This window comes from Ambystoma mexicanum, chromosome 4q (assembly GCF_040938575.1).
Source record: "Ambystoma mexicanum isolate Mex_15411 chromosome 4q, UKY_AmexF1_1, whole genome shotgun sequence".
Taxonomy (NCBI): Eukaryota; Metazoa; Chordata; class Amphibia; order Caudata; family Ambystomatidae; genus Ambystoma; species Ambystoma mexicanum.
The window spans coordinates 979,138,600-979,151,972 of NC_090928.1; positions in this window are offsets into that span (position 1 = coordinate 979,138,600).

Here is a 13,373-nt window from a genome sequence, read left to right on the forward strand (position 1 = left end):
GCAGACTGTAGAGGGCAACCTGTATCATCTTTTCTGTCCTCAGCATTATGTAATCCTAGGAAACGGAAACACCTTAATTTCGCTGCAGTTAAGGACAGAGTACTCTGTTAATGTATCTGTCTACATTATGCCATCTCAAGAAAAGGGACTGAAAATATTTCCTCTTATTTCTTGTGGAAAGGAATTGAAGTTTATGTTCCTGAACACTTCCCCGGATCCTTGTAAAATTCATAGGGGTGATCGGGTCGAAAAATGTGCATATGATGCTGTGTGGGAGACATGACGCAATGATAAACCTAAGCCTGCCATGGGAAAGAGTGTCGCTGTCTGTGCTTGCGTGCCTGTCTGAGCCCTGATCCCGTTGTTCCCACGAGGCCACGCCCCCAAATCGCTGCTTTCCAGAAGGAGGAAGGGTTAAAACCCCCATGCAGTCACCCTTGCGGCAAAGCCTGCCGCAGAAAAGGGTGCCGCTGTCTGTGCTGTCTGTGCCTGGCCATGACGGTGTGCAGCGGTGAAGATAAAGTGACTGCGAGTTGAGGGCAACGATCCTAACTAGACTGTGAGAGCATAAGAGCATTACATCACCCACTCTCTCATACTCTGCCTCACATTAAAAGAGACCCAAACTCTTGGTTTGCCCACCACTGATTCTGAATTCTGATTTGTTGCACATTTTGAGCCACGGCAATGTACTGTTGATTCTGGACTGTATAACTGTAAAAGTTACTATTCACTTTACTTTCAGGCAGGACAGGGGGGGAGAGAATGTCTATAGCAGCTCCTCAAGCTGTTGGCTGTTCTCTCCCTCCCGGCACGCTACTGATTTCTTAAATTGTCCCATGCTCTCACCCAAGCGATCGGGAAGCTGAGAGGTGGGGTACTTCTATCTGGTGATCTGTCCTCCTGCCATTTCGCTAGCCCCAACTACCAAACTACCAACCTGCCTAATCGGCCACCTGGGGCCCCTGAGGGCTGCGAGTGTGCTCTCCCTCAGTGTGGTCTGGTGGTGGCCAAACGGGCATTGTGGCCTAGCGGATTGTGGCAAATGTTTGTGGATTTGCTTTTGGGTGCTTTGATGCCTGTACTTACATCGAGAAACTAAACTTTGTTACATTGAAGAGCTTGCCCCGTCTGCGTCAATCCAAGGTGGCAAACTGGCAGGACCGCCCCGTGAGCTAATTGGACGATGCTCCCCTGTTTTGATCTTTTAACTTATTTTTGTTCATTTTACCCTAACATCATCATCATCGTTTAACTCTTTTTTTTTTAGATATCTATTAGCTTGAAGTAGACTTTTAAATCATATTTGTATTGATCATTAATTCTAATAATTGTATTCCTACCTTGTGGCAAACTGAGGTTAGCCCACAAGCAATAGAGGAGAGCAATTGTGTGATTGTGGTAAAGGTGGGTGCTAATCATGGTGAAACGTAAAGCAACCACAAGCCTCTTGGCTACCCTGGGCCCGAAGAAAGTCAGAAAAGTTAAGGACAAGGAAAAATCCCTTCTGCTGGATAATACAGTGGCAGTAGCAGAGGGAGCACCTGGGTTGTTGCAGGGTTTCAAGGGTGGGAGGGAGTGGCGGGCTTGGATTCTTTCTCACAAAAAGTAATACGACTGGACGAGCAGATTAGGTTGGCAGAGTTGGCAATTACCTCTACCTTGCGTAAACCTGTCCCAGCAAGCTTCCAAGGTCCAACCAGGCCAGCACTCGGGACAGGAGACGATCCATGATCCGTGGCTGACCCACGTACATTGTATGGCCTGGATGCTGTATCAGCAATCCCCTCACTGTCTTCTGCAACGGGTGTCCATGACCAGGCTGATCTGCACAATGTTCCTTACAAGAGCAATAATGTTTCTCCCTCTTTGGTAATTGAACCACTGTCATGATGCCTACCCCCGGGCATTAGGACCAAGGCTTTCAGCTTCGGGAGCAGGCATCCAGACATTTGTTTAAACTGGGCTAGGGGCTGTCTGGGCTCAGTCCTGGCGCCTTAGGCGCCAGGTTCATAATAGAAATCAGTCCTGGCGCCATAGGCGCCAGGCTCATAGACTTTACTTACCTGATGCAGACCCTGCTGCAAAAGAGTCCAAGCCTACATGAGGCCTGGATGGGACTATTTTGTTACAGGGACTATTTTTTACTTGGGCGTGGCTCTAGGGAACTTCTTACCGGGAACTACTTTGGAGGCTATTTAAACCACACCCGAACAGCAGCACATGCTTTGCGTTATTCTGCGTCCAGCAGCGTGACGCTCACCGTGCCTGCAGCCAGCATCCAGTCTTCAGCCACGCCCGCGTGCCTGCAGCCAGCATCCAGTCTTCTGCAACGCCCGCCTCGAATCCGGAGCTCCTAGAATAAAGAAGAAGAAAAGGACAAGGTTAGAAAACGAACTTATTTCAAATTCCTCGCCTAATTCCGGAACCATTCCATCTCCGGACCTGGAAAGTACACCAGTCCTGCACGCGTCGATCCGGCACTGTCTCCATCATTTCTTCGCCGTAATCCGGCACCTAGGGGACACAAGAAAAAACAAGGTGAGCCAAGGGAATCAACACATACAACCTCTTACCACCATAGACTTACCTGATTTACCACCGGCGGTATTATTCCATAACTCTCCACATTTTCATATGCCGCATCTGTAAAAAGGGAGAAAAACAACACGTTAACGCATGCAATAGTTACCGGAAAGCGTTGGGTATCACAGACTCTTACCTGAACGCCAGCAGCAGCTACAAGACCTTCTTTTCACGAACTCAGTTGCAATTTAAGGAAGGAAGGGGAACAAGAGTGAACATCGGGCACATTGAACTCTTAGAACTTGATACTTACCAATCCCGCCAGGGACTTCAGAGTCAATACTTACCGGAAATCTCCCAACGCCTTCAAACCAGTGAAGTAACTGGTATCTACGCGCCCCTGCAAGACACGCAGGATGGAGAGCTCATCTTTTACGGACATAAGGTGAGGTTACTAAGGGGATATCGGAGGTGATTAGTGGGGGTGAGCGAGAACAGTTGGGAGGCCATCACTAAAACCAACAGGTGGTTAATCCCTGTCTCCACTTGCAGGAAAATACTTCTTCGGGTCCAGCAGACAAGACTAGGCGGGCCAGTCCAGACAGTCATCTCTGCACTACGCATCACGTTGAAGGAGACCACAACTGTCTGGGTCCGATCGACACCCCTGTGGGTCCAGGTGAGCGTAACAACCACAGAGTATGCCAGGGGGGTGGTGTGTCGAGGGACTACCACCAGCTGTCTCATATTTATGTTATAGCCCGTTGGGATCCAGATACTAAAACCTATGTGGTCAAGGACCAGTGTTCAGTCACCCCAAGGAGGGTTTTCTACAAGGCTGTAGGTTTTATTCCCCTCCCCCTCTTGCCTGAGTGGTCTACAATTCGTGTTCTAGGACAACGTTAGTGTGTGAAGTACACTCGGTCCACAAGTTACCTTGCTGATTTCTACACCATTTTTGTGAAATCGATTACATCATCTTGACACACTGAGTAACACTCTTATCTACAACTTTTTACTGGTCCAAATCGATCAGGCCTGAGACCCTGATCACCCTCTACTGCTATCTGTCCACATGGGGGACGTTAGCATCAACATGATGACAGAGTCAAACTATATGGCATTTGCGGAAGACTTGGTTGAGACCATTTTAGCAGCCCCCTCATTGATAGGAGGAGTCCCGATACCTCAGGTATTAGTGGACAGTGACACATGGAATGAACTAGAAGGCTTGAAAAAGAAATTGATCAGGACAGAACTGCACAGGTTCATAATGACAGAATACTTATGTGCACAGGCAGCATCCGACGGCTTAATCATTCGGATAGAGCCCACAATATTCTTAGATCAAATACAGTCCTTTATAGCCAATAAATGCACCAGAGATTGGTTGATTTTAATAATAAATACGGCTAAAACTGTCTCCACTAAATTGATGACCGAAATCGAACAAAAAAATCGATTAATTTAAGTCTGCCGAAGTCCTAGAAAACTTCAAGAAAAAAGAACTAGACGTCCTGATCACTGAATTCAAAGAATTCAACCTTAATAAGAAAATTCAGAAATTGAAAAAAGTCATCTCAGCCTTCTTTCATAAGAAAATCTACCCCTACGTCGTAGACACTTACTATGACGAACCACAAGCAGGGGCGGCACAGAAAACGACCTACCCCAGTAAGAGGGGAAGGCAACCAAGGCAAAACAACAACAATAAAAAACGGAATACGCCAGCTCTCTGGACCTTTAGTAGTGGGAGCTGTGATGAGGATAGTAGACCGAGTACCTCCAGAGAACGCAATCAAAATAGTTCTCGCAGTCATGACCAATCAGGTGAAAGTAGGGTCCAATTCCAGGCCAGTACCAACCAGCGAGGACAAAACACTAATAGAAGGCCTTTTTTATACTGTGGCCAGTGGGGCAGAGGACGTGGGCAAGACCTAGGCTCCCCCGCAGTTACCAGGAGCAGGCGCAAGGGAGTACAACAACCCCAGAACTATTAGTTATGAATCTTTCCACCCATACCCTGACACCAGTAGAAATACAGATCCTACAAAAGGGCCTTAGCTTTTTGCCGACAGTCCAACATGATGCGTTTCAAACTAGGATCGAACTGGCCAAACTAATGAGAAATAACGACTACGCCAACACTTCGGGATTCTTGATCAAAACCCCAATAAATGGGGAGAGATGGATGTCACTGGGGTACATCCAAGATCCTCATTCTATCCTCCCAATATATCTGCAGAGTCCCTAACCTTTGAGAAAGCCATCTTCAAGAAGCTGGAAGAGATTGAAAAAGACGACAGAACCAGGTTCAAAAATATCTCCAAAGTTGCACGGGATGCCTTCCGCGACCTGAGTAACAACAAGGCAGTCACTATTAAACAGGCTGACAAGGGAGGAGCCATTGTCGTGATGTATACCAATGATTATGATCTGATGGTCACTACCTTGCTTGATAATGGTGAACATTACAAAGTACTCACAGGGGACCCCACAGAATCATTAAGTGGGACCATCACGAACATCGTGGAAGAGGCAGCGTGTGAGGGCTACATTAGTGCCAAAGAAGCTGCTTTTCTCAATCCCGGATAGCAGGTGGTTGCCCAATGTTTGTGTTAAGACATGTTAAGAGTAAGGGCAATACCCTGTTAACTCTATTTTTTGCCCCTTTGTTTTGTTAAAACGTGTCGAGGGACTAAACAATGAACAAATGTTACCTGAGATGAATTTCTTGACAAATTTCTAAACGGGCATCATGAACACCTTGTTGATCTTAGAAAAAAAGAGGTTGAGGTATTATGCACCCAGATTAGGCACTGTCTGGCTTGTGACCCATCAGGGAAGGGGTCTGATCAGGAAGTAAAAGTCTCTTCCGTAGGGCAGCCCACCATTCTAAGAAGAGGTGCAGGGGTGAGTGGGGAGAATGCTATGAGCCAAGAACTAGTGGTCCCTGTGGAAATACATGCTCTCGCCAACCATCCTCCCATTCAGCGTATGCTCCCCCTGATGTCAGAACAACCTCAGTCTTTACCCCAGCGTTCAAAACCTACAGGTACTTAATGTGGGGTACACGCCATAACAAGAGGGGCACCACTGCCGGTACAGGACAAGGCAGATCCAAGGCGCCACTCCCTCCAGTTGCCCCGGACGCCCCACCACTGGTGGGTGTAATATTAAATGTACCAACCTTGGGAACTGGGTGCATGGAATATTGTTGGGCCCTGACCAATAAATCAGATCAATGGGTCAATTCACATATTCAGGGGGGTTCTATATAACCCTGTTTTATTTTAATGGGCCGTAGAGTACCGTCGGTGGGCTCTATGGCAAAATCGATAGCTGGGGACTGTGTAGTGGTAACTTTCAAAAACGCACTGGTGACCAAGTACCTGGTAGAGTCTAACCTGGGCACTCTCAGTCACAATCGTAGGGCCTGGTGGGTCCTGTTAAACCTTTTCTACCCCCAGGACAGGGAGAAAGGAGGGGCAGCACCTAGGGACATGGGTCATGTTCACTAAAAAATGCCCTTGGGCCCATGCCGGACTCCCTTCCAAGTGGTTCAGCACCCATATGGTAGGGGACACAGGGGCCCAGGGGTGACTGGTCTGGATAGCAGTGTATCTGACTCGGTGCTGGCTGGAACCAATTTGCCTATCTGACTGATATGGATGACATCGAATGATGCCAATCCCCAGGGGTGGCCCATGGACAGTTGCAAAAGGTAGCACTGGGTGCTGCTTTGGCCATTCCCAATGTAGGGATTGTGGACGGGGGAGATAATCTGTCATTACTGTCATGGAATGTGGCCAGAATAAGTAACATGGCTGGCCTGTTCAGAGACACAGATCACAATTAGTAGATGATGTACTGCTCCAAGGAACATGGTCCCAGGATGAGATCAATGTTGATGGTTTTGTCTCATACCAGTGATTGGCGGAGAGAAATAAGTGAGGGAGAAGCTATGGCGGGCTATGTATCTTGGTCAAAACATACCTGGAGAGTGTAGAGGTGGCTTTGACAACCCCAGTGGCATATGTATTGGCGGTTAAAATCCTCAGACCGATCCAGATGAACCTGTTAGTAGTTAATTTTTATAATACTCCCCACAAACAGTGTGGGGAAAATCTGTCTGGGCGCGTGACATGGAGGCGCTTTCTACCAGGCTCCATATGGGTAATGTGTGTTTGGTATTGGGATTCGACTTTAATGCGAAACTTGGGGGACAGACCGGAAGATAACTTATACGATAACACAGAAGATGCCATGGCAGAGATATCCCCTTCTGTTATGATGGACACTAGGCTCTGTGCGGAAGCGTTGCATCTCTTGCACTATCTCTATGAATGGGGACTGCGGTCAACAAATGTGCGGCTGGGTGGGGACATTCCTGGCAGAGTCACTTTCTCCTCGGCAATGTGTAGCTCAACGATTGATTCGTTTTGTGTGCCAGTTGAGCACTGGGGTCTCATAAAAGGTTTCGGGGTGTTTGATAATATCTGTAGTGACACTTTCCTATGAAACTTAAGATTAAGTCAGCCCCAAGGGGGGGAAGGTAGAGCCAAGTATATCCCCTGGAAATATCCCTAGATACATACCGGCGTAGGCTCAAACGGAAGGAGGATGAGAAGGATGAATTATTAAGAAAGGCATTATTATCAAGCTCACACGAACTTGAGAATCTGCTGTCGGGGAACCTGGAGAGTGAAAATATACTGGAGGAATTTGGAAGCATGCTGAATCAGCTCTTTGAGGTGTTTTCTTGTGCTCTAGGTAAAAGAGTAGGAAAGAGAAGGGGGGTGATTTGACTCTGATTGCACCAGAGCTAGGAAGAATCTCTTACTTGCTTTGGGAAGCATTGGAACTCCCAAAACTGCCATCATAGGTGCTAGATCCCACTACAAGAAAACTCTGACCACCAGAAAAAGGGTAATCGAAGAAGAAGCATGGGAAGCCTGGGTGGTAGCTGCAAGGGATAAGGACTCTAAATCATTTTAGGAGATTGCCCAGAAGGACCCATACCATAATTTTAATTTGGACATCCCGATTAATGTTTCGGATAAAGCCTGCAAGGACCATTTTTCTACCTTATGCAGTGCGAGGAGTATGGCTGATGAAGAAGGTCTAGTGCCTAGGGGCAGCCCAGGATGTAGTGATGGGATGGGCACAGAGGCAAGCATTGTTTTCTCAGTGGATGAAATAAAGAAGGCTATTGGTTGCCAACGCTGAAGGGTGTAATGCAATATGTGCGAATAGGGCCATCCCACCCTCGTGGTCCATGGCGGTTATCCAGCCAATATACAAGAAGGGATCTCAGGCTTCCCTTGCTTCGTACATACCTATATCACTCTTGGATTTTCTATTTAAAATATTAGGTTTGCCATTCTGGCCGACCTTGAGGACTGGATTGTTAATAGCAGAATTCTTGCTCCGGTCCAGCCAGGATTTAGGCCAGGGCTGGCTGGGTACAGCTGAGCAGGTACTCAACCTTTATTTGATAATGGCACATTCCCTCTACTTGAAGGAGGACCCAATTTATTTGGCATTCGACAAAGTCAACCGTGCCAAGCTGTGGGCCATGCTCAGGTCCATGAATTGCCCAGGGCCCCTGGTAAACCTTTTGGCCAGGTTGCATGACCCCACGCAAGCATGTGTCAGGAGTGGTGCCAATGGGCATTGTACGGGTTCCTTTCCAGTTGAACTGGGGGTATGATAGGGAGGCATGTGGGTGCCCCTACTTTTCTGCCTATATATAAATGGTCTCCACCAGCACCTCTTAAAATCTTCTCCTGATGTCCCAAAAATGGGTGACCAGTCCCTACCGGTCTTAGTGTATGCAGATTACTCTGTTTTGATGGCCTGCACGCCAAGAGCTCTGCAGGCACTCATTTCTTTATGGAGGGGCTTGACTTGGTGGTAAATGCAGCAAAGTCAGTGGTGATGGCCTGTTGCAAGGGGAGAAAGAGGATTAATGTACTGCAGGAACAGTTTCATCCGCAGGGTCAACTTTTTTGACTCCTTGGGGGTCAGATTCTCCGCCAACATTGGTGCCAGTTCCCATGTATCGAAACAGGCCCAGTAGTTTAAGCAGGCTGGGGTCTCCAGGGCCATGTCCATGTTTAAAGCCAAGCCAATTGCCCCATTGCTGTAGATGTACAAGGGAAAAGTGCCCTCGGTTGCCAGATTAGGGATGGAACTATGGGGTCCCTCAAATGTTAGTGCAGTGTAGACTCTGGAGAACCAATTCCTTAAGAAGTTGTTGGGGCTGCCTTTTTAGGCTCCGAATTTGAGAGTACATATGGAATTGGGTTGTACATCAATTGGGGACATGATCTCCCTGCAGCCAGTATTGCATTGGCTCAGGTTATGGGGTAATGGTAAAGCGTCACTTACCCATGAACTGATCATCTTTCTGATAGGCAAGGACCCGGGAGACAAGATCCCATGACTGTCTCACATTAAGAAACAACTGAGGATGATCAATACCATGCACCTGTACCCACCCAGCAGTATGCTCTGTCGGGGAGAGATCAACTGATGGACTGCATGACTTTATGAATCTGTGAGAATGGACAGAGAAGTACAGAAATTATGAAGCCAAAGAATTGTGGGCTGATAACAATTATGTCCCTCAGTGTCCAGCGTTATCTGCTCTGGGCGGAATTTCCTGCTGATTGTGTCCTCGTATCTAGGGCAAGGTTTAACTGCATCCACCTAAGGGCTGTGGTGGCAGCATGGCCCTGGGGGGGGGAGCACATCTGATTTCCTTTTACCCTGCTTATGCACAAGCCAGAAGACGGCTTAAACCATCTCTATTGCAGGAAATGGGCTTCCTACAATATCGGCCTGCTCTAATATATTTGCTGTGGTTGGACTCACCACAAAACGTTTGCTAAGCATGTCTTGGGAGGATAGCTCAGGGGCAACGTGCTCACCTTGGAAGCAAGATGACGCGGAGCAACACAGGTTCGATCCCCGTGCTTAGAAAACCTCTGGGTATTAAGCGTGTTATAAATAACCAATTACAATTACCAAAAAAAGCATACTGCCCTGAAACGAGCTGATATACACTATCTACATGTATTCTCTTCTAGCTGCTATTTTTTGGTGTGGATTTTATCAACATATGTTTTACTGTGTCATCATTTGTATATATTTCTGTATTTTTAATTGTTTTTATGGATTCTTTTTATGCATATCCAAAATAAACATGATGATGATGATAAAACTAAGAACTACGTGAATGACAACCAAGCAGATTTTTTTCCCACTTGTATAGTAAAGGAAGCTAATTGTGAATTCCTTGACAAAAAAGGTGGGTGAATCCACTAATATCTTAACATGCTTTGAACAGGTTTTGCCAGAGCCCAGAAATTCTGACCACAATGATACTGTTAGTTTAGATTTTAATCATATAGAATCATCTTCGAACGCAACCCAGCTAAACCTGAGAATTACTCAAGGAACAGTATCTCAGGAAACTGTTTTTTCACTGGGAAGGTTAAAGAGATAGGTTGTCAAGTACTGTCATTTACCTGCGTTGAAGGTGCTGATTCAGTGCTGTCAAGGGAGTTGCATTTGCCAGCTGTCGGAATGATGGTAGCGGGTATGGGGTATCCCTAGAGGGGGAAGGGACATTGTTTACAGCTGCAATGTGTAATACATGTGCTGCGTGCGCACGTGCAGCTCAAGCTGTCTGGGGATGGGGGCACTCAAGGGAGGAATCGGGTCTAGGGGACTCAGGGTGGGAGCATGAGGTAGAAGTGGTAGTGTAATACAGGGTGAACCACATAGCAGCCATTATGGGGCGTAAACAATTTGGGTTTAGCAGTAACAAGCCCTACATAGCGAGCAGACATACATTTCACAAGCACGTTGTAACAACAGTGTGCCGGAGAAATGTTGCAAGCTGGCTGTTCCCAGGAGACAGCAGTAACTGGGAAAGGAGACCGGCAGATACATACAAGGGCCAGCGAGCTAAGCCCACAGGCGCTCCCATGGAAAGGAGAAAATTAAACACATAAATACATGCCTAGTGAGGCACAACCACAGTGAGGCCAGTGGTTTCAAATTGCCCCTTGGCAGATGGGCCTGGAAGAAGGCTGTGGGTCAAGGGGATGAGACAGGAGGAAGCCAATCAGCAGGAGAATGTTGGAGTTCCTGGGACGCAACAATGTTTTGCGTCTTCTGCAAAGCACCCCATTAGTCGGCTGCCATGTGAATGTCTCCCTCCCCACAAGCTCAGGGTGTCTCGTGTTTTTCATGTGTGCTGGCTGACGGCAGGATAAGAAAGTTCTGCAGACCAGCATGATTACATATTGCTAATAAAATGTTTTTTATGTGGCAGAATGGGGAACCATGTCATGTCACATGGCTGGTAATGGTCAGAAGGGTCACGCTTGTTTGCTGCAATCATTTTTTATTAACCTATGTCTATTTATAGTGGGTTGATGTAGCCCCACCAATCAGCTTTGTAGGATGTCTAATATTTACCAACAATGCTCGCAACTTGTTAGGGAGAATTCTCAGTTTAGGCTGAATTTCCTAACCTAGTGAGTCCCCCAGCAGCTTTGCTGGATTTTTGGGGTTTATTTTTTTTCCTGCCAAGAGTGAGACTCTTTTACCCTCACTCTTGGACATGACTTGAGAGTGTTTCTGTGACTTGCTATGTGCTTATGGGCTAGGGGGTATTTTTTCCCCATAGGCTATCATTGGTTTTTGAATGTGTGTTACACAGCACCCTCAGTGCAGTAACACAGGGGTGTCATAGAGACCCCAAAACATAGACTCCACACCCTGGGACTGACTACTGTCTCCCTGGGTCTGTAAAGTCACCATTGACTTTACTAGTCTTAATTTAGGAACTTAACCAGTACAAACCATCTTACTGTGGAAGTACTGGTAGGGGCAATTAGATTGCCCCTGGGTCTGTTGTCGAGGGGGTACTGTCCCGTCCCCCCTCGCCGAGTTCTGGCTGGTGGCAGTGGATACCACGGAAATATTCCACCGGAATATTTCCCAATGGGATTTCCCATTGTTTTTAATGCACCACTTTTTGGTACAATGTTAAAGATACCGCCAGTTTATTATTTAATATAAATTCACCGGTTGGGATTTTTTGCCAGAACTCGCCGCCAAAATGGCGTCTAGGTTCACTTCAGTAACCCTGAACCCGAGTCGAGCCTTTGTTCCACTTTTGGCGGGCTTCTGCACAGAAGCCCTCCACAGTGGTGCCATTCTGTCTGGGTACCACAGGGGGTGTGGGAGGGGGTTTAGGCACCCTGGACTGAGTTGCCTTGCCAACTCATGTCGCACTCTGGTGTGATTGGCCCAAGTGGTGACCCACCCCGCTCACCACTTAGCATGTTTGAGTGACAGCTAGGCTGTATGAATGGGGGTTTGCTGCATAAAAGCAGGGTTTTTGGGACTGGTTCTTCAGAAGTCGCCACAGGACCTACGAAGCCGAAGAGGGAGAAGCCGAGCCGACCTGCCAAGACGACACCACTGGTGGAGCCCTGCTGAACCGTCTCACCACTTTTTCCGACGACAGAGGAGATCTCCCGCCGGAGAGTCTCCTTCCCTTAACTGGTGGGGACAACCAGTTGCTGCCTTCTTTTCGCCGTCCCGAAGCATCTCATGGCCGCCTTGCCTGTGCCAAGCACCCCGGCAACCGGGATACCACTTTTTACCTCAACCGCGAAAGAGGGGTAAAATCCTTTGTGACCGGAAAACTCCACGGCTGGTCTCATCCCTGGTAGTGCAACGACCTTCAGCTTTCCTCCACGTTGAGATCACCTCTTCCTCTGGACGACGCCGCAACTTGCACCCACTACCAGGAACAACTACCACCGCTGGAGGATCCTTTCCACTTTTAAAGGTACTGTGTTCCGCCCGGCTTCCCTTGCCACCGATTGTACGGGGTAGATTTAGCCCTCGGCTCTCGAACCTGGGTAAGCCTGGGACACCCTAACTAAACTTTTTCTAAATTCAGTAAAACCTTTTCTACTCACCTGCAAAGACTTGTGACATTGTGTGATCTTGGGCATATTTTCGCCTGGCTCTCTCTAAAGCGGGCCACGAACCAATTCTCCTTGTTCCACAATTGACTGCCTTTTCTAACCTTATGTGAAAAGTGTTTTACCTTGCTGCTTTCATTACTTCTGCTTTTTCCCTCCCTTTTCTAATAACTTGTTGGAGTGCCATCTGACGTTAAGCGCTCACCTCTGTTTGGAAATAAGTGGTGTTAACTTAGACTTGTCCAACAAATGACTAGGGATGTACATATAAGTAATAGTGACTGTGTTTTGACTTACTTACCTTTTTCTGTGCTAGTGTAATTTATGAGTGTGCCTTTAAAATAAATAAGTATATACTTTTACACCTAGCTCTGGTCAGTGTTTGCTTGTACTACTGTGCCTCTGTACCTATCCTGTATCCTCTATATACTGCCTAACTCTTCTTGAGGGAAGTCTGACTGCTCAGCCACAGCTACCACAGTGAATCTGTGTGGTACAGACTGCTACCAAGTGGGTTTACTGCCAACACCTGTAGTCTTAAATCTTTTGCAGTGGTCCCAGAGGGAACCGCACAGGTTTCTGCTTAACACAACTGTATCTGACTATGCAATTAACGTTTAACAGTATACATGATTTGACCGCAGTGGGCGGTGTTATCAGCTCCTATCAATCAGTACTATTTCACTGAGCTGTATACCCAGCGTTACTTCTTGCCGGGTGTACGCTTCTTTGTGCATTACTTTTATCATTCCAGTAGTTACCTACCATGGAGGACCCCTGATGCATACCTAAAAGCCACCTTTCAAGACAAGAGGATAAACCTCTTGACAT